A 22194-nucleotide genomic window follows, 5' to 3' on the forward strand; every position below is an offset into this window, starting at 1 on the left:
TTTTTTTAAAGTAAAATGTTACTCGGAAAAGTCACCAATAACTCCAGCTGTTAAATAAGTGCAATCTACAACATTTCCCTGTCTTTTTATTTTAATTTCACAGGATAAGGGCATGAGGAAGACCTTGAACACAAGCTGCTATATTCAATGAGCCGCCTTCTGTCCTGCATTAGCAAGTTAGCCAGTTAAAACAACTAGAGGTAATAAAACAATGGCCAAGGGTCAAGCAGAAGAAAGCACTGAAAGTTGTTAATTATGCATGAATGTTATAGTAAAACATGTGAAGAAAAACATTTTTTACACCAAAAGAATCCTAAAAATAAAGGGAAAACTAATTTAAGATATTCATAGAAAATAATCTGTTGTTAAACACAAGCTCCCTGCAGTAATGTTTTAATATTCAGATTAATTGTATAGTTTATCTTCTGCAATGTTATTTCCATACAGTGAATATAATATGGAACATCCATGAAATATGTCACTTAACGTTATAGTCAAAGGTTGTTTGCTTAAAGGTGGCCCTTAAGGAAAAAGGTTGGGGACCGCTGATCTAAAGGGCTTTCAGTCCTTTACGTTAAGTGACAAGGCTGCACACAGAGGAATCACGTCTGGCCTCTTTACTGTAAATTTAATGAGAGCTGCATGCTCTAATCTAAATGTCATACTCTGGCATGCCAGGCTTACATCTTCTTTTCATATTTAGCCGGGTTTAATGCAGGAAGACCTTCGCGTCAAAGAAGCCACCTTCCACCACACTTTGTGTATTAATTATTAATATGCTTTCAGGGCAAGGCCGTCCAGATGTCTTGTGGCAATTGGAAAACCTTTTTGCCTCTTCGCTTATTTTTGAATTCAGATGGTGGAAATCCCAAATGTAACTCGGGAGGCCGTTCCCACAGTCCAATTAGCATCTTAAGCAATTAGAGTAGAGGAGAAGCCCATGGTAATTTTCAGGAGACGCAATTTGAACCTGGGGATAAAGCAGTGGAATGCTCGCGACGAGAGAGAAAACATGCAGGCAAAAGCAAAGCAAATCTCATATCAGCCAAGAAAGAAAAAGTAATATGTATGCTTGCACTCGATGTGTCCTTAAAACCGAATATGCAAGATGAAGCAAATGGCAAATGGTGGTGTTTCAAATATCACGTATTCACCAATCTAGCTTTCCACCATACTTTTGATTTTAGGGCTCTTTGTGTGGTAACAGCTTTGTCATTTTCTTTGACATTGTATTCAAAGCATAATGGGGTTTAAAGTGCATGCTTCGCTTTTCTACAATCATCCCCTGCAAATAAGACTTTATTAAATTGTGTGCACTGTATGTAATGTGCACTTAAATTCATGAAGTAGAGAAGAAAAGAAGACCCAACAAAAACAAACTGCACTTTTTATTTTAAAAAAACACTCTAAAACTTGCTTTGTTGCACATTTCATTTATGTTGAAAGTTTTGGAGCACAATGGGCTGCTTAAGTAAAAGCAAAAAGGGCAATTGTATTTAATGGCAAGCCATATGAGCAATGAATGTCTGCAGTGACACTGCATGCTTAATGAGGTATACTACGATTGGGCACCCACACAACTTATGCTGCCTTCATAAAAACTCTATATGCATAACAGGGATATATTCCAGTAAAGATAATCTCTAAATAATTATAACTTTCTTCATGGCTTCCCACACTGCAATCCAAAAACATTTCATGTTGTTTCACGATAATTACTTTTTTGATAGCTTTCCAGCGGTGCACAAATAGTCCCTGGCAAAGCAAAGCCATATTGTAACTAATTTAGACTTAAATGTTTTGTTCTTTTTTGACTAAATAAGCAATGACAGAAACACAGAGTTATTAAAACCCTGATCCCAAATCTGTGTTTAAACTGAGCAGATAACACTTGATGAATGATCCTGCTGTTACAACAACATTGTGTTTCTTAACAAGCTCCAGGACCCCTTTAAAATGCTGCTGCACCGCCTTACATGTGTCCCGGGCCTAAAGTCATCTGCCACCTGAAATCAGCAGTGAGCAACACATTTCATGTTCCCTACACCGCCTCGATGCTAAACAAATGCATCCTTATTTCTGTTGAAGTATGTTGTGTCAGTTATTTTGAATCTGGGATTTACAAATCTTATTTTAAATAGTTTTTTCCAAAACATCTAATTCTCACACTTCAGTGAATGTTTGTCCATTGCAAGGAAACATACTTTGGAGGGACATACACAAAAATGTATGAATATCATATCATCAATCAAATATCATTTAAGTTATTTAGGTTCATTATCAGTCACAAACTTTAAACACAAGGCAGTAGGACTAAAATGCACGACCCCAGGAGACAGAGTTAAAGTATAAAAAAATACTTTATTTCCAAAAATGCAAAACAAGAACTCAAGATGCTCACATGGACGATAAACAAAATGCTGGTACGCTGGCTAATGATCCACAGACAGGACAAGACGAACTGACAAAAGACAAGGGGAGACAGGACTATTTAAACATGATGTAACAGGGAACAGGTGGAAACATCAGGAGCAGGCCTGACGCAAAGAGGGCAGTGACAGGGAGTCAAGAGTCCTGGAACTAGACACAGAAGGTGAGTATCAAAATAAAACAGGAAGTGGAAAACGCGACAAAAATGACTAAACAAAACATAAAACATGACCAACCATAGACATGGGGCATGATGACACAAACAAGAAACTTGACAAGACTAACATTTTTGACGAGACAAAACAAAACTGGGTAACAGGGGTGCTGGGCCCTTTCTTTCAGCATGCACCAAATGTCGATTTCCCACGTAAATTAATTGAAGTGACTGTTGTAAGAAATGTTCGTTTATTTGAAGCCCAGGAGACGGTTTAAAATAAAGAAAGCAAAACTCCCTTAAAAATTATAAAAGGAGTGTTTAATAAAAGGATGCAGCGGTAGGTTTTACAAAAGCTTCACAGCTGTGGCTCAATAGCCCGGGACACGCGTCCACAGGCCACTGACTGAGCGGAGCTCATCAGTAGTTACTGTCTGGCGGTCCGGAACAAAAGAGAGCTCGATTTCACAATCCTTACATGTTTTATAGAACCACCCCTTTCCGACCATACAATAAACAACTTCAAAATCAGACGCGCCCCGCTGTCGTGCTCTCATTGGTTGGTAGCGGGGGGCTGGATCCTCCTCTATAGGCTGACGTCGTCGGGGCGGGTCCTCTTATGACGTCACCGTCGCCATCTTGTTAGCGAAGTCCTGGAGCTGTCATCTACGATAGTCTATTATGCAATTCTTAGGAGGTTTATCAGTTATTAAACAGGCAACTGTATCATTGCAGCATCAATGAGTGAGAGGTAGAGGCGGTGTGTTTAGTATGCAACTCCACTGGTCCTTCTCCCTCTACTCATATATACAAAACAATATTAGCTTTATGCTATCTGAGGCTAAAAACAACATCCTGTAATACTACCGGAAATGGACAAATATGATCCGTCCAGAAACAGTGAATTATCTTTTAAAGTTCCGCTCTAATATATTGATTATTTCTAACACTGTCAAGAACAGTATTAATTAATTCAAAAATGTGAAAATCGTGTCAAATAGACCGCCAGACGGTATAGACAGCTTTGTTTTTACGGAGCACCGAATAAATGGGGGGTGGATGTCCAGTCCGAACGGGAGACAGCAGGCTTACACTGAAACTGTGATTTCTGAATTAGATCGGTTGTTTTACTTCCCTTTTTCCTGTAGAGTAAGTAGGGAATCCGTACTTCCGGATTTATTTGTTGTTTGAGGTGCAATATATCACTGAATTAAGACATAAAGAAAATGTGATTTTTGCTTCGCGCTAATGCATTATTTTCGCCAGAAAGTGGGTGGGGCATAATTGTAACCGGAAGTGACGTTAGTGACCTCATACTGTAATTTCTAGAAAAAACCCTGATTGTAATGATTTAGTTAAATAAAGGTGTGGTATTAACAAACACGATTGATCACTAGTTATTGATCCCAATAACGACTTTAATACACCTTGGAGGATGGCTTGCATACTGCTCTTAAATATTTTACAAAACTGGCAGTCTTCCTTTGTTTGTGTTTTTCTAATTACCTACATTTTACTACTGCTGAATTGTTTTTTCATGCTCTTAGCCTGTTTTTGTTGGTATCTCTCCAATTCACGGGCATGTTCTCTGGAGCACATGACACATAACCTGCCTTTTTAAAGTGTTACCGGCACTGAAACTGGGGTTGAGAATGTTACTGTATGAGGCCCATCCACTCTGATTGGGTTTGGCCTCGCTGGGCCAAAGACATCTTGTGCTAGATGGAGTATGTTGTCTCTATGCGGCCTATTTAATGCCAATTAAAGGATTCCTTCTGGATCTCCAAGCGGCTTGCATTAAAGGACTAGGACCTTTCTGTGCCAGGACTCTCCTGAAGAGATGACAGTACAGCATACAGTGGTGAAATGCTGTGTCTGGGATTATTCCATATGCCACAAAGCTATTTCACTTCTCCTCACCCAGAAACGGAAATGCAGGGAGAGGACTGTTCAGCTTTGTCTTTTCTACTCAATACTCAGTACCAACTGAAATTATACTAAATAATATCGGAACTTATACAGGATCTGAATTCAATTCTTTTTGTAAAAAAAATGGAAAATAACACTATAATACACTGTCCTGCTTGCTACAATACCTTTAGGTACTAACTGACATAACCCAATACCAACTGTTATCATAGGTTTTAAAGTCAAACAGTTCCTGCATTCAATTATTTTTATAGAATTTAAGGACATATCTTCTGCTTGGTCTATTGTTGCTAGGACTGCCTCAATTACTTATCGTATGAACTCAAATAACCCAATACCAAATAGTTGTGGAACTTCTACAGTACATTAATTATATACTTGTTGTACTAAAATATATTAAAAACACAAAAATGTGGACAGTTCTGCTTGGTTTTGTCGTTGCTACGACTTTGTATGGGACTTAATAACTTTTGGTGAAAACTGAAATAACCCAAAACATAGTTTTATTGGAACTTTTTCTGACAAACAAGTGCTGCATTCAATCCCTTTTTATGAAAATGTTAAAAACATTTTTTTTTTATTGATTCTCACGATTGCCTGCAATCGTTGTTTGATTTAAGGCATGATGTAATCAGCCCACTACAGCTGCAGCTAGAACTCATATAGTCTGTGGTATGGTAAAGAAGACCGCGGTATACATCAATATTTTTACAATTTGAACACTAGTAAAAATCATTTGGATGGGAGTTTTGGCTGCATTTCACATAACTGAATGCTTAAATCTCATAGGAGATTTTGAATGAAGTAGGAAAAAAGGTATCTAATGAAATTCCTTATATGGCGCTAAATTAACCTATTTTAGTTTTAGTTTTGATAGATTATGGTCCCATCAGATGCAACTACATTAGAGACGGACACTGTGGAGAAAACGGTGGGAAACATTTGAATCATTGCCTTTACTTATAAAGACTACAGCTTCTTAAAATTGGGATTAATGGAGATACACTTGAAATGTGTGCTATATCATAGCCAGGAGCTCTGGGGAGAGGGTTAGACACTGCTTGAAATCCATAACTACAGCACAGGTTGAAACGCACATGGTTGAAACGTCCTTCCAAGAATTCTTAAGAGACAGACTAATCCTTAACAGAAACATTTGTGCAATTAAATATTTGGCTCGCACACTGCTTACCCTTGCCCCTTTGCACTCACAGACTGTTCTCAAAGGTAGGACTTGCTCATAAAAAACAATCTGTAAAATTATTTAGAGTACTGACTTAGATTCAAGGATTAAGTTATATATATAATGTTTTTTTATGAAATAGGTTGTGAAACAGCCAAGGACTGAACTGGTCAGTCATTTTATCATTTTCTTTTTAAGGTTTAATTAGAACGATTTAGAAAATACACACAAACAAAACAAAAATATCAAAGTGAAAGTCAATATGCAGAAACTCCAGATGCATATGTAAGAGTAAGGAGACAGCCTGTATGACAAACTATTATCTCAAGTTGTATATTGAACAGTTGTATGACAATTAACCTGACCTGGTGGTGTTTCATCTCTGTTTTTGTTGTAGAATTAGGCGATGTAATGAGGATGTATTTTGTAGGCCAACTCGGTAGTTTTCATAGCAAAGGGCTCCCTCGACAAAAAGGATTTGATTTTGATATTACAGAAAACATGATCTATGGCAAACACATGTTTATGATATTTACCAGTTATGTTCAGCAGGATAATCCCCACATATTAACGCCACCTTGTAATTATTTAGTAAAAGCTAACGTAACGCTATAAATAAACTACAGTGTGTATCACCACTGTTAAGACTTGTGATGTTGTGATGACCTGAAGTAGTCGCATTTGGTCAGTTGTTAGCTACCGCTGTCATTATGACACATAGAAGCTTGGATATTCACAAATGAGAATTTACTGGCATATTTTATGTCGTAGCCCCATTCTTGAATATCTTGTAGGTTTGTGTTAACCACAGCCCTAATTTTAGGCTTCTAACCACAAACACGTTAAAAAAACCGTTGACAAGGTAACTACAGGTGGTAAATACTAACTAATGTCTGGGTTTTAGGACTCATTCCTGCACCACTTTCTTCATCTTTAAACAAGCAAAACGAAAGTCACTGTAACTCACTCTTACTGACAGCTCTTACTTTTTTTTGGAGATCATTGAGGACACAATTTGATGTGTGTTATGCAGACACCTCAGACATAACAAAGTTTCTGAGTTTCGAACAGCTGTTTCTACCTGGCAAGTTCATAAAAAACAAAATATTTTGAGCACTGACAGTTCAACAGCACATTCTTATGAACCTTGATGAAATGCTTTATTTGATTTGGGAAAGTTGCCTTATGATGTTGTTTTTTAAGCCCTTCTGAGGGTATTGCATGATTGCTGAATGAATTTAAAAATCCCCCTCAGTCACTTCATCTTTCAGCCTCGTACTAAAAAGTGTGCCGTAACTACTCACCGGTTATACAGGCCTTTTCTCTGTTTAAATGAATATGCCTCCTACTCCCTGTGCGTGCTTTGAAATGATGCACCCTCCTTGTTCAGAGAGTGTCAGGAGCTAGTAATGTTACATCTCACTATGGGGAAACAATGCAATTAAGCATGTGTGCATGGGCAACATTACATGGAAGATAAACAGCTACAAAACAGCAGATACATGATAGTTTTAAGCAAAAGGTTTTGGTCAGGTGGGAAAAGAAGCTCTATAATTTGTTTCCTTAGTCTAAATCTTAAGGACCCCTTCAAGTAATAAATGTAGGACGATAAAGATTTTTAAGACTGAAGAGTTGAGTGAGCATGAACCAGAGAATTTGCTTTAATGTTTGTCTTATTAAACGGCTCAAGGATATTCCCTTCAGCTCTCATAAATAAAAACACATATTTGAGAATATTGATGTTGTGAATAGGAAGAATCAAACGTTTCCTAAATGGACTTTCTTTGGCTTTACAATCCTAGAAAAACACTTTTTTTCAGTTTGGTAGGACATTTCCAGAATATTACAATACGAAAAAATGGGATGGATTAGATTGAGTTTAAGAGTAAGGAGACAGCCTGTAGTGACAAAATGTCCCTATGTACTGAAATAAAAAAAAAGCCTGCTACATATTGGTGCACATTGAAGAATATTGGCAGTGTTAAGTCCTGCTATAAATAGGAAGGCTGTATGCAATGTGTTTCATCAGAAAGAAAAAAAAAGCTGAATTAAAAGTGAGTGCTGAAATGATGGATGTAAGATGAGTGGTTAAGATGGAGAATGCAGATGGCACAGTCCTCCCCATCTCAGTCCACTCATCCTCTGTCCATGCCGCACCATGTTGCTCTTACACTACATTTCCTGCCACTGCCCCCGCCCCCCCCCCTTAAAACAGGCCGAGGTATTCAGAGAAAGAAGCTTTTAATTGCGTTTTCATGTAGGTGTTTTTTGAGGGTGTCGTTCCCAAGGCGGAGTGAAGAGTGCTCTGAGACAAGCTGTACATGGAGTCAGGCCCCCACCAGGGGAAGTGCGTCAGAGTGGAGAGGTGCTGGAAGTGCAGACAGCCCTGTCGGGACACTTGAAAAAGCCATAACAGCCAGAGTATAAATAAATGCATGGGGAGAGCATTTTTCCTCATGGATGAAAAAAGCCTTTAACCTTTTGGTCCACATAAGAGCAGAAATCATTCTGTGTCATTTAACTTGCATATTCCTCTTTTTTTTTTCTTTACAGAAGGATAATTTATATTTCTTTTTTAGAGGTTAATCAGCACAGCATTAGTGGATTCCATTAAAACATTCTCAATTTAGCTCCATGCAAGGGAATTTGAATGCATTTGGATGTTCCAGGGGAGCACCTGTGAATTTGAAGATAAAGTCCCTTTTGCCCGGTTTGTTCAGCATTAGTGAACACTCGCCACTGTGTCCTCCAGTGTAGACAAAAATAAAATGACAGAAAAGAGTTTTAGCCCCAAATAAGTGAGGCCACGCTGATGCATAATTGATTTGGAAAAAGGACAAAAAAGGACACTGTCTGTGAGTTGGATGTCTTAGAGTAGCCTCACTGGTTTGAACAGATTTCTTAAAGATAATACTGAAAGGAAGTAAGAACCATGTTAAAATTCAGCCTTAATTGGCCACTGTTGAAAAATAAGAAGTCACTGTAAAATTCCTACCAGCTGCAAAAGCGAATGAAAAAGTATGATACACTTTTTGCTCCAGATATTCTTCCTTCAACCCCATTGTAAAATGGAACTCTGTGGATTGACATGTTTGAGGAAAGGATACAGATGGCTGTGTTCAATGTTGCATAACCAACAAGACAACATAACAAGGCACAAAAGGGCCCGATCACTTATTTCTGAGTGGATTTTCACATGCTGTTTGTGATTGAGGTGTTTGACTTATACTGCGTAAATATAGCAATAACGGTCAGTTTTATTCTTGCTTATGCAAACAAACCTCTTTCACCAGTCTGGTCTAACTCCCGGGGCGGGAAATCTTTGCGCAACGCTAATGCACTGTTTAGTGTCTATAGGAGGCAAACCAGGCTTGTTTTTAGATGTTTTAAAGTAAACATCTGAAACTGAAACTTGAGTGACTTGTACTGATGAAGTCACAGAGTCAAATGATGGCTTTACAAACATCCTTTGTTTAACCCAAACCAATATCTATCTAACCCTAACCGTGTGGTTTTGTTGCCTACATTTTCCATTAGAAGCGTGCTTGCATGTCATCTTGCATTTGTTCAGTGAACACAATTATCTGTCTCTGTAGACTTATAAAAGGATGGAACAAAAGTGGGCGTGGTGAAGTCAGAATAAACAGTTTTTGAATGTCATATCTTCTAATGTAATAATATTTATTTGTATTGCAATCCTTTTCCTTTAACAACATTAATTAAATTAAATGTTGAAACGATTAATTATACACAATGTATTTTTCCACATACTCATACTGAACTTTTCACCTTTTATTTTTGTTTTGAATACTAAGTTTTATGAACTTTCTCTTTAACTGGGGGACATTACTTACTCACAAACTTCATTTTCATTGTACTGTAACCTATATTTGATATAGAGCATGAACATGTTTTATGGATGACTATTGAATATAATGTAAGGTAAAACCAAAATGTTTTTTTATCTTTTTTATTTCAGATTAAAAAATAAATGACTGCAGCAAATAAACAACTAATTACTTTTTGGGATAATGGGCTGTCGAGCATGGGCTATCGTTAAAATAAGAGATTTTTTGGTATATGGTTGTCCTGTCAGCCCACTACTAGCTGTCTGCTGACTCTGAAGGGGCTGGGGACAACAATACACATATATATATATATATATATATATATATATACATATTGTTTGTTAAATTAAACAACTGAGGTCACATTGCTAATACAACAGTATCACTACATCATTAAACATTTAGAAGCAGTCCTGCATTGGCATCAAAACACAATCTATCTGACGAAGATATCACGGTTTGAGGTCTCGACATTTAGCAGTGGGTCAAGCTAACATCTGAATCACAAATAGCCCATACAAAAGTGCAGAAGTTGACTGATCAAAGGTTTCACACTGGTTTTAGCAGACAGCCCAGAGAATCCATTACATTCATGCTGACTAGTATCATGTCTGCTCATTCACATTTTACTGGGTAAATAATGGTTAAAGAAATCCACCAAGTCAGCTCCCACCCATTGAAGTAGAAGAACAGCTTCGGGCTGTACATCAATGTGACATCACAGATCATAGACGCCAATCTCTGAGGGCTCATTTATAAAGCTTGTATACACTGAAAATACATCCTAAAAAAACGTTCACAGCAGCTCCCTTTCTCTGGCAGAGATTTAGAGAACAGGAATGTGCCCTTATGTGTCTGCAGCAAGGGAATAACACTTAAATACGGAATACAAAGAAGAGGCAATCTGGAAAAAAATTATGGAAATTAGGGTAACTGTTATTTGCACCATTTAAACTTGTTCTTGCTGGAGTGTGTTATATCTACCACATATGACTTGCTTGGGTGGCATATATATAGCATTTAATTACTAGGTTTTTAATGAGTCTAATGAAATGGTCTATAGTGCAGCAGAATATCAGGGACAAAACAACCCTGATGCTCAAGTTCATAATATTATATAAGAAGCACACATTGTCCATTAATGATAAGCAATGTACTAATATATGAAACCAATTACATTTAGTTCATATTACATCCTGAACTAGTCAGTCTTGGTTCTGCCTTTTTTTAATTGATAGTTTTATGGTAAAGAAACAGGAACTACTTCTTCTCCTTCATCATCGTTCGCTTTCTCATTGTTCTTTATTTATATTGAATTATTTTATAAATTGTTTTCTCTCCAAAGCAAAGCTTCTGACAGCATCAAGTGGAAAATGAAGACTAAAAAACATTTAAATGCTGAAATTATCTGTTTCTGAATAAAGTTGAGTTTTACCTAGACTTAGACACTTCTGGGCCAACCGTCAAATCTATGGCTAAAAAAGATGCACATAGGGATGATGGACAAAATGTTATATTAAGATGTTAGAATACACAACCTGAATTTTTTGTTTGTTTTTTTGCTAAATAAAATGGCAATTTTATAATGAAGATGACTGTTATTTACAACTGTGCTTTCATTGTAGTTGATTAGGATCTTGGGGGCATGAGGGAGCATAACACATAAATAACATAACAAAAGCAAAAATATGGCTTATATTCATGTAGGTGATAGACATCCAAACAACATTTGAAAAGATAGAAGATTAAATAATAAAATAACCTAAATAATTCACCGATTCATCCTTCGTAGTTCTGTCAGTCAAAGAACTTCAGTTCTGATATTTTGCAAGTTTTGAAATTTTGACCTTGGAATATTATGTCCCCGCCAGGCACATAAGTGTACGTTATTGCCAGAACTCTGTGCCAAAAATCGTCATCCCTTCTGCTTCAATCAAAATCACAAGAAACATCTCTTAGTGATTAAGATGAAGTCTTGAGTCAGTTCTGCCTGCAAATATTTTTTAAAGATATGAGCATTTACAATGTTTATGACTTATGCTGCATTTTCTTTTCATTATTCATTTATTTTTCATATTTCATCAAATCACACAGTAAGCGCTATCCATGGCACTAATGACTGACATTTTATTGCTCTTTATTTCACTGAATCCTTGAATAATGCATGTTTTTGGATAGCTCAATAGCTCAGCCCAACTGAGCTGGAACTGCAGATACATCAATGTCGGTTGGTTGTTCTATTGCCCACCCTATACAGTCTTAAGTGTGCAGACAAGTTTGCTAACACAAAACGAGTGTTCAGGACAAACACAATTACTTTCTGCCTACCTTTGGGAATGGCTTCAATTCTAGCTTGCTGCTCTCCACAAAATGTGGCTGATCAGCTACATTCACTGGAATTAATCATGAATCAAATGAACCGGCCCTGAGTGTATTCACTGCAGTTGGACAGCTTGCAAGAATTAAAAGAATCATCTTCCCACTCTAATTCGAGTCACTGGGGTTTCAAAGAGAAAGCAACTCTCATCATCATCCTCAATCAATACGCGTAGTAAAGGGGATACATTCAGCAGACTCCTGTTCAATTTCTCCAGACGTTCTTTGTTGAATTAAAGCCAAAGTGCCTAATTTCCAAACTTGGCCAGTGAGATACAAGCTTCCAAAAACTATGTATTTCCAGCCTTCATCTATAAATCATACTCAATGTTACAAGTAGAAAAAGTTTTAATAGTCATTCATTATATAGCTACATTGTGGACTAAATCCGTGGCTATACTGAAAACCTTCTTTCTTATTGGCCAAAGATTATGACTTTTATGCACTTGTATAGATCTTGGAGAATTTCTCTGAGAAATGCAATTTGCAGACAGTTGGACACTGAGTATTCACTATCAGGTATACCTTTTTTTCAATATGCTTTTAGTTTTCCAAGTATAAATTATTTAGAAAGGACTACATATTTGTAAGTTTGTTTCAGTGTATCTATCCGCTTGCTTCTTAGTTTTGCAAAAGTGCATTCACATTGAGAAGTAAGGTAAAACGCACTGTACGATGAATACCCATTTGGTACACTTGTTGTTGTCGAAAAGTTGAGTGTGGAATGCTGAACATGTATCACCCTCAACCATCTACATCTTGGCTATGTAAAATAATAAGTGGGAGAAGATATTTTTGCGGTTGCTCCGGTATAAAAGCATTTAACAAATAAAAGTTGTACTATACATGTTGGTTTTCTTTACGTTTTTAATAAACACACCACTAACTGGCATATTTTATTGGGTTAATTAAGAAGTCTGTAGTGTAAACAACATTGTACAAATACAAGTTTGAAAGCTTTACCTTTGTGTTGGCTTTACTTGTTTAATAAACGTACCACTAAACTGTTGCAGCGGCCGTTCATTTCAATGGGTTATTAAACAATCTGTAATTATTTGGGACTGCGAATGGTACCTAGCCAGCTACCTAGCTAAAGCATTTACACATCTGGTGAGGACACTGCAGCTGTATGCAGTTTGAGACAACGCTAAAAAGTTGGAATTAACACTTCGAAGTATACTAAGGGAATAATCCAAATTGAGACACAAAATATGGCATCCAAATGCAGAATTATTAACAACATTTTCTGTCACTGAGAATAAATTGCGCAAGGGATAAAGTTGCAGGAAATAATGTTTAGACACCGCTGACATGCTTTATTCGATAATATCAGCTACCTGGTCACTTACCTTGTGAGTTATGCTGTCTTTTTTGCCTTACTCTGTATCTTCCTCTGCCTCCCCTGGGATGCCTGCATTGACTACCTCAATATGATCCTCTGACAATTTATTTTATTGTTTTGATCTCGCGCTTGGAATGAATTACCCATGTATGTTGCAGAAAATGTCACGGCAGTGTATGAGTAACAATGCGGTTCACAGTGTGCAGTCTTCTTAGCTGTTATTTTCTATCGCGTGGCTCTCGCTGTCTCTTTCTCTCTCTTTGATGCCTGCATTGAAAAACACTAAGCCATGCACTTGTTCTGTTTTCGTGCTTAGAAGGATTGTTTTTTTATTTTTTACAGAATGCTCCAGAATTCTTATTTTTCCCCCTCCATGTGGTAATAAATACATCTGTTATGACTTTGTGCTGTAAATAAGTCACAGTACACTAGCAACATTGGGATTACAGTAATGTTGTTTCTACTTTTCTACTTTATCAAAAGGAAATGGTAATTGGTTGCAAGAGGCAATGTTGAGAAAGGCAACTACACAACCATTCCTTCCACAGTCTGTAAAGCCAAGAGGCACATTTGTGTGAAACAACCCTCAAATACTAATGACATTTTCTCTGTGATAATACTTTATTATAGCCCAGGCTCATATTCCTCATCTGGTCCTCTCTACTTTCTCCCGGCCTTGCCTGCGGGCTCTCTCGTTCTTTTTCACCCAACAGCCAGAATGAAAGCAAACAAGTCTTTATTTGTTAAAAATTCAACATTAGAATTGAACATGAATTACTTATTTAAGTATGCTTATGATCGGTTGTGTGCCTACAAGGACAAAATGGGTGTACACACATTGTATACATTGTATATATTGTGCGAAAGAAAGCCCTTTGACTGACACACGTATAACCTTTTTCTTCTTGATAACATAGACATTTTAAACAAGATATCAAAAGAGACAGCCACTCAAGATAAGTGCATATACTGGCTTAACTAAATAACAGCAAATGGTAGTGTTTGCTCAACTTTTTCTTAGGAAAAGCACACCATCCAATTCAATTGAAACAAATAATTCCCTGACAATACAACCAGTGCCATTTAACCAAGCTTTAACAATATCTAAGTTTTTTGCCCATCACAAACTGGAAAATGGACTTGGACATCAGTAATAACCTAGGGACAGGATGGGGACTGTTGGCCTTCCCTCAGACACAGATTGAAAAATGTGCAAACAAATCCCCCTCATAGTTAACTTGCTGAGTTTTGTTTAATTCCTGGATGAATGTTATGTTTTTTGATCCATTATTGTTTGACATAACTTTAAACTATACCAAATAATAAGGGGAATTTATTTAAGGATATAGATGTTTTTATGACTCTAGGAATGTTTGGAAAACAGTGAAATTCGTCATAACTGCTGAACTGTTTCTTTAACAAAATCACACACATTCACATTCAGTGAGTTTGTTATCACCCTGGGGATAATTGTCTCCAACTTTGTCCTTTGATTAAGACTGAATCAAGAAAAGTTTATTAAAATCAAATGTTACTGCACTTTGACCCTAACAGAATATGTTTACAACAAAACTTTGTGAAATACATATTGAGGGACATTTTTTTCTCGCTGATCATTTTTTTCAATTGAAGTATCACCAATATGTTTCTACTCAAAGTCTGCATAAGTCCATGGATGTGTGGGTAAGAAAAGACACACAGTCTATACCCAGGAGACCCCTGTTCATGTTGTTTTGGTTATAACAGTTGCTATAACATAAAGTCCCCTTTTAAAGTAAGCAGCATTTTTCTTCAGTAAAATTAATTGTATTTCACCTTTAAAGCAATTCCTCAGATAGATATTGCTTAGTACAATTAAATTGGACCGCTTCAAAGGAAACTTCCTGGAAGACATTACACACAGTTAATTAAAAACATCTTCATTAAGAAGTTACCTTATGCTATGCAATGGTCAATTTATTTAAAGTAGTAATTAAAGTAATTGGACTCTTCAGATGTCTGTTTCTTCTTCGTTATTGTGACTGCAAAAGAGACAAAATGACTATAAAGCTTGAATAAATACTGCCTATTCTTTGGGTTTAAAAGACAAGTCCAGTATTGTTATAACATCTAAGACGTGTTCTTAGGGGCGGCAGTCGCTCAGTCAGTAGGGACTTGGTCTTGGGACCGAAGGGTCGCCTGGTTCACGTCCCGATTGGACCAAAAAAAAATATGGAGTGAGCTGGTAGCTGGAGAGGTGCCAGTTCTCCTCCTAGGCCACTGCCGAGGTGCCCTTGAGCAAGGCTAACCTAACCTCTATCTGGCGTGGCTGCCTCTCTGCTCTGCCACCTCTCCTCTGCATGTGGTTGTGTGTGCATGTATTTCCTCTGTGTTTGTGCATGTATATACTCTGTGTGTTTAATGTGTGTCAACACAACAGAGTAGAGAAAGCAATTAATAAAGTATGTCTTCTTCTTCTATGGACTGATTTTAGTACGATGGCCGATGTGTGCCAACTCGCACCAATGGCCCAAAACACTTTAATTAGGAGTAACGCAGAAGATATAAAGTTGGTCAACTGTCAAAAATAATTCAGTTGTTTATTTGAGATAAAAATGAAGGCTTACTTTTAAGATGGGTGTGGTCCAGGCATTGGTGTACAAATACGAAGTTTCACTTTAATATTTAAATATGGTTTTGTTTATTTATTCAGGAAAGTTTAGGTTAATGTACATGTATTTATATAGCACATTTCATACAAAAAGGCAACTCACATGCTTTACACAATAATATACACACAATAAATACAAGTAATTTATTGAAACAATATGGAAAGAAGGCAATTCATAAAATGCACAGAAGGTACAGTAGTAGTTGATGCTGCAACAAAATGTTGTTAAATAAACTGAATGGAGACCACTGTTAAATTGAAAGGTTTTTGACCTCAATTAAAACGAAAAACTCAGGGTTGGGGAGGACCTCAAATTTGCTGGATGTTTTTTCCTGATCTGCCAAGCATAAAAAAGAAAAGACCCTGGGATCGATTGGTAGACTTGTCCCAGAAGATCTCAGAGCTCTTTGTGGCTTGTAGCAGAGCAGCACAAGTATTGTGTTCCCAAACCATTTAGTGCTCGGAATGTTAGCAGTACAATTTTGAAGTTAATTCTTTGAGTTACAGGAAGCCAGTGCAAAGCTTTGAGAACTGTCTTGATTTGATCTACTCTTTTTGTTTTGTTAGGCGGCAGAATGAGTTGCAGTTGCCTGATTGATTTTTCGCAGAGACCTGCGAATACACTGTTGCAGTAATCAAGCCTACTTGAGACAAAGGCATGGAAAACATCGAAAACATCTTGTTGAGACACGAGTGCTCTCAGCCTGAAAAGGAAATAAATGATAACGCAAAATGTCTAATATTACCAAACTATTCCATAACATGCATTCTTAAGATTTGTTACACTGTTCTTCTTTTTGTAAGCTGAGAGATTGAATCTCCTTTTTAGTGAGCATTTATGCAATCATAATCCTATAGTGGTCCAACAATCCTGTGACCAGATTGTAAGAATTCTTCATTCTCTCTGGTCTATTAGAAAATGCCAAATCAATTGTTTCTGGGAAAGTGGTTATCCTTGATGGTCCTACAATAACCTTTTAAAGTCCAAATGGTTGATCTGCCGGAAAAGTACTGAAAAGCACATCTCTAAACATTGCTTGAGGTTATACCATTGTTCCCTGTTATTTTCTATACATGTTCTAATTTGTTTTGCTCAAACTTTGACAATAAAAGGAAAGAAACGGTCAGCAGTATTAGCCATGCCCTCTTTTGAAAAATGCAATGGAAAAGCAAAATGAGTGTGTGAGGTAGATTATACATTTCTAAAGGTATTCCCAAATACTATCTAATGCAAATTGTGAAAACTTCAGTGTTATCTTATTATAATAGAATTGCCTATAGGGATCTACCGTATGTTGTTCCCTATTATGAACGTTATGTTTGCCACTTTATTACAAAAATAAAAAACGCTATTTCAAATGTATTATCGTCCTTCTTTCATTACTATTGTTATTGTTATCTGCAATTCACCCTTTATAACCCCAGTACTGCATAATCAATAATGCAAAGTGTCTTAGTTATTTACCACCATAATTCCTGCTTTATATAATAATTTTTCAACTAATGTCTGTTTTCTTCATCTTTACTCAGCAGTAAGGACAAGTGAGTAAAAGAAAATTGTTTTAAGAATGTCCTGGGAAAAGGTTTTTATGTAAACTGAAGTCTACTGAAGATGTTGGGGTTCACTGTAGTTCACTTAACTCACTCGGTTAAAAGGAAAAAACTAATTAAATATTTCTGCCTTTTTATTTTTTTGAAAAGATTCAAATGTGTTTTTTCCAGCTAGATGAATATTTCAAGCAGAAAAGCTTTGATAGAGTGCATTTGAGAGTTGTGTCACTGTACAAAGGCTTTGGTGGGCTCCATGCTTGAAGCACTTTGGCGGCAGAGTGGCAGAGAGAGAATGGCCGCCGTCCAGCTGAGATAATGGAATTGGTGTGTTCTCCCTGAGCTGTGCTCCTGGCTGGAGTTAATTCTGTTAATAACAGGAGCTTCTACGGTCAGACCCATTCCCCTGCTTGGGCAGTGCTCAGAGAACAAAAAAAGGTGGATGTATAATGGATTAACTGAAAAGTGGAATATACAGTTTACAATTGCTCTTGAAGCTGCTAATGTGTAATTATAAAGGACTTGGCTCTCTAATTTTAAATCCGAGGGCCATTCATGAACGGGCATGCTATACACTTTTGCATTGAGTATATCTCACAGCTCAGCATGGAGAAACATTAGAAGATTTTTCAATCTTGAAAACCCATCTTCCACCGTCAAGCGCAATAAGCCTCTTGTAGCAGCGTCCAACATTTAGCTCTCTCCGGAACAGTTAGAAGATATCTTAATAGTTAATCATTCTCAAATGTTATTGTTGGGTTGGGTTCCTAGATTCCTTTTTTTCGGCTATTGCAATTTCCACGTTTGCTCACCACATGGAATTTTTATCAACTAAGGATAACTAACATATCATGGTTCATGATTTTTTTTAAAACAATTTCTTATACAAAAATCGAGTCGTAATGAACATATTCTGCCAAAACAATATGTCATATACAATGTCTCCTCTCTCTTTTAGAGCCAAAATCAGCAATGGTCCTTCCCCAAAGTCCATCCTTTCTAAATGATAGGAACAACTCCCTAGAACATTGAACTCTTGCAAAGAAGCGATTTAAAGAGATTCCTTTCCACTGATGGCTGAGGAGGAAAGCAGCGCAATAGCTAACCCTTTAAAAAAAAACCCTGTTCCAAGTCAGATCAATTTGATTTATACAGCCAAATATCACAAATCACAGATTTACCTCAGGGGGTTTTACGTACGGCAGACGACACCCTCTGTCCTTGGAACCTCGCAGCAGATAAGGACAAACTCAAATGAGGGAAAAAAATTGAATCACTCTCCTAGGACGGACAGACATGCAATAGATGTGTGTACTGAACAACCAACATAACTACTGATGTCTGTTTACCGCGTAATGGAATTGATTATTGATGGTTAACTTCAAGGCTATCCGACTGTGTTTGTATCGTTCTCATAAAACCAAACACAAATACTGTTTGTTTTAATCATGGCAGCCAAATGGATTGTGGCTTAAAAAGCATCTTCAGTCAATTTAAATAAAAGAAAATCCAATCTGGATTGATCATTTCCTAATTTTCTTTCTAATGTGAATTTGGATCAATGCTTTATTGTCTGTGTGTATTGTTCAATTTGATGCTTAGTTAGAGGTGTATGTGCACCCCTCCAACACCTGTTAAATTTGGCAAGTTCCAACTTACTTTGCTCAAGATCAAGCATATAAGGAAACATTTACTTTTCAAAAAGTACATGGCCTTTGTTAAAGGGGCCCTATTATATTTTTGGGGGTTATCCCTTTCCGACAGTGTGTTATATGCAGTATGTGCATTTAAATAGTCTGCAAATGGTGAAAAAAAAAGACTCCCCACCTGCCTGAAACACCTCTATTGAAATTGGCTGTTTACTTTCAGTATATAATGACATCACTATGTAACTTGTGCTTCTATTGGCTAGCGCCCCAACACATTGTAAGTGATAGGCTAAAGGGCGGGACATCTCCAAGCGGTTAACCAATACCAACAGAGCCGGCCAGCTAACCAATCAGAGCAGACTGGGTTCTGGTTTCAGACAGAGGGTGAGAATAGGTGCCGCAGCACAGGCAGGATGAGAAAAATAAAGAGCTTTTTGAACATTAAAGCATGGAGACATGTCACAGTAGAGACACAAAATACAAACATGAACCTGAAAATGAGCATAGTAGGGCCCCTTTAATCAGACTTTACAACCATTTATTTTGGGTAAATGATTCATTTATACCCTATCTCTTTCTAGTGGGTTAATGACAAATATAAATAACATGCATCAATTTCCCTCTTGATTAAAAAAGTTGTATTTGTTGATGGATTTCATTATGAAAGCGAGGCATGGTGCTAATGTTTGTTTAATTTCACCAAAATCCAGAACCACTTAATTTACAAATACAACATAATATACAGAGCATTACAAGAATGGAATTCACTCCGAATCCTATTGCACAATATTAGATATTTTTGTTAAAATAAATGTTCTCATGGGCCTAAATGATGGAAATCTGCAACACAATCTCTGACATATTTAAAATAAGCAATAGAGTCTTGAACATATTGTTTATTGTCCTTGATTGTAATGCTATGATAACTGTCTGTTTCCTTTTATTCAACATTTTTCTTTGTGCAAGTTCAAAATGGAGCTGCTAAGATGCAAGGAAGATTTCAGACTTGATCTGACATAATGTATTAACATATCATACAGTTCTTTTGTATTTGTGTTATTCATATCCTGTCATTTGATGAGCATTGTGTATATTTTTTGTAATGTGATGAGTATCTGCTTTGTCACCATGTATGCTGTGTTGAGTCCAGACCAAGTAACTGCTGCGATGCAAAAGCTAATTGGGATCTCAAACAAACAAACAAATAAACAAACAAATGATAATGCCATGTGAAATACATTATAGAATATTTGTTTTTCTGTATATGCCTTTTCTTGTGTTTGATTTGTTGTATGAATCCAATATGCGTGGTTTTCCACCTACTTTTGTCTGACAAACCATATAAAGACACAGCAAAGACTATTGTGTGACAACATACAGACATTTCTTTCAGCCTTGACATGCTATGATTACCTGAAAATTGGCAGCTAATAGCGTGCACCCTTTCTGTCAACCTGGTTCTTGCAGCAACATTTCAAATCCTTCCTTTTGTTCTCTTGCTTGTAATATAAAAGTGCATTAAAATGCGCAGCGTGGTTGCCATAAATACATATCAATGACACATGCCAGCCGGGCAGATTAGTGTGCAGTTTTGATCGCTGTCAAAACCCATTCTCCATCAGCTGGAGCAGAAGCTATAAATGAGGCTCATTGTTTTGGGCTTAGGTCAGAATATGAATTCCGCATGATGTGTACACACTAGAGAAGAAATCTCCTATAATCTTCACCTCAAGTTAATTACCACAGACAAACATTACTGATCGCCAGAGACTGTTATCGTCGACTGTCTGAATACAGAGGAGATTTGCCCCACATCTGATATGATTTTAAACTCCTTGCAACAAAACAATCTGTTTGCCCTATTGTCAAACGTATCCCCTTTTTTCCATGCGCCGATCTGAAGGAGATGGATGTACATTCTCGCTAATTACAGCAATTATTACTCAGCGGTGATATAACAAGCTCTCAAACAATTACCCCCATCTCCCCTTCCTCTCTTTCCATCTCTTCCTCCCACACGGTCTCGGCAGAAGTATTTCAACTGCGCTAATATATGCTTGCCATTTTTTTCCAGCTCATGAGGAAAAACTAAAAACACATCATTCTTTATAGAGCACGCCAACATAGAAACTAAGCAAGACCAGCACCAGGGAGCCAACTCCACATCCTGCTGAGCACAAGATGTTGGAATGGTGACATTCTCTATTATGCCAAATTTACAAGACTGCTGACTAAACCTCTGCTTATGCCTTACATGCACAGAAAAGAAATACATGCCTGAGTGCAGAGATGCACCTTTAACACACTGTAAGACTCCAGAGATTGTGTTCAATATTTGGATTCCTTATTTAACAAGGCATGTTTGCTATAAAAAAAAAACAATCCTTTTTTTAGGAATAGCTATAGGGGAAAGCTTAGCCTCACTCATGCAAGAGGAACACTACAGCCTTGTCTTGCTTCCGAGGAGATCTACTGCCGCAGTTTCTCCATACCTTGTTCAATGCCCTGCTCAGGGGCATTTCAGCAATGGTGGACGACAGAGGGGGAGATCACTCCTCTCTCTGTTTCCTGACCACCTTGCTACTGCTGAAACAGCACCTTTTCTTAGCACAAACTTGTCCTTTAACACTGTCAACACCATACATGCCTTGAAAAAACGTCCTGCTGATAGACACTTCGTCATAGCGTGTTTTGTAGTTACGTTTTTCTGCATTTTACTTACATATTTGTCATTTGCAACATTCTTTTGCACTGTTTTATTTCTATTTCCTCTTTCATTGTTTTATGTCTAGGTACTCCTTTTGTTGCATTGTTGGAGGAGCCTGCCTTTTCTGATCCATTGCCAAAACTACGCTGGAGCTTTTGTGCGTATGACAAAAAAGCCTTTGAATCTTGAATCTTTTGCAGCACGATCACAATATGCCTGTCATTTGCTGAAAAGAGATGTCTGGAGAACACATTTCAAAAAGCGATTCCTCTCTAGAAATGTTTGGCGCCTCATCAAAGAGCTAGCCTTCACTCACTTTTTGTCTTCAGCCAGCAATCCTTGTGCCACATGGCAAAGGCTGTTGAGGGCCTGTGGGGG

The sequence above is a fragment of the Eleginops maclovinus genome, chromosome 11 (genome assembly GCF_036324505.1).
Source record: "Eleginops maclovinus isolate JMC-PN-2008 ecotype Puerto Natales chromosome 11, JC_Emac_rtc_rv5, whole genome shotgun sequence".
Lineage (NCBI taxonomy): Eukaryota > Metazoa > Chordata > Actinopteri > Perciformes > Eleginopidae > Eleginops > Eleginops maclovinus.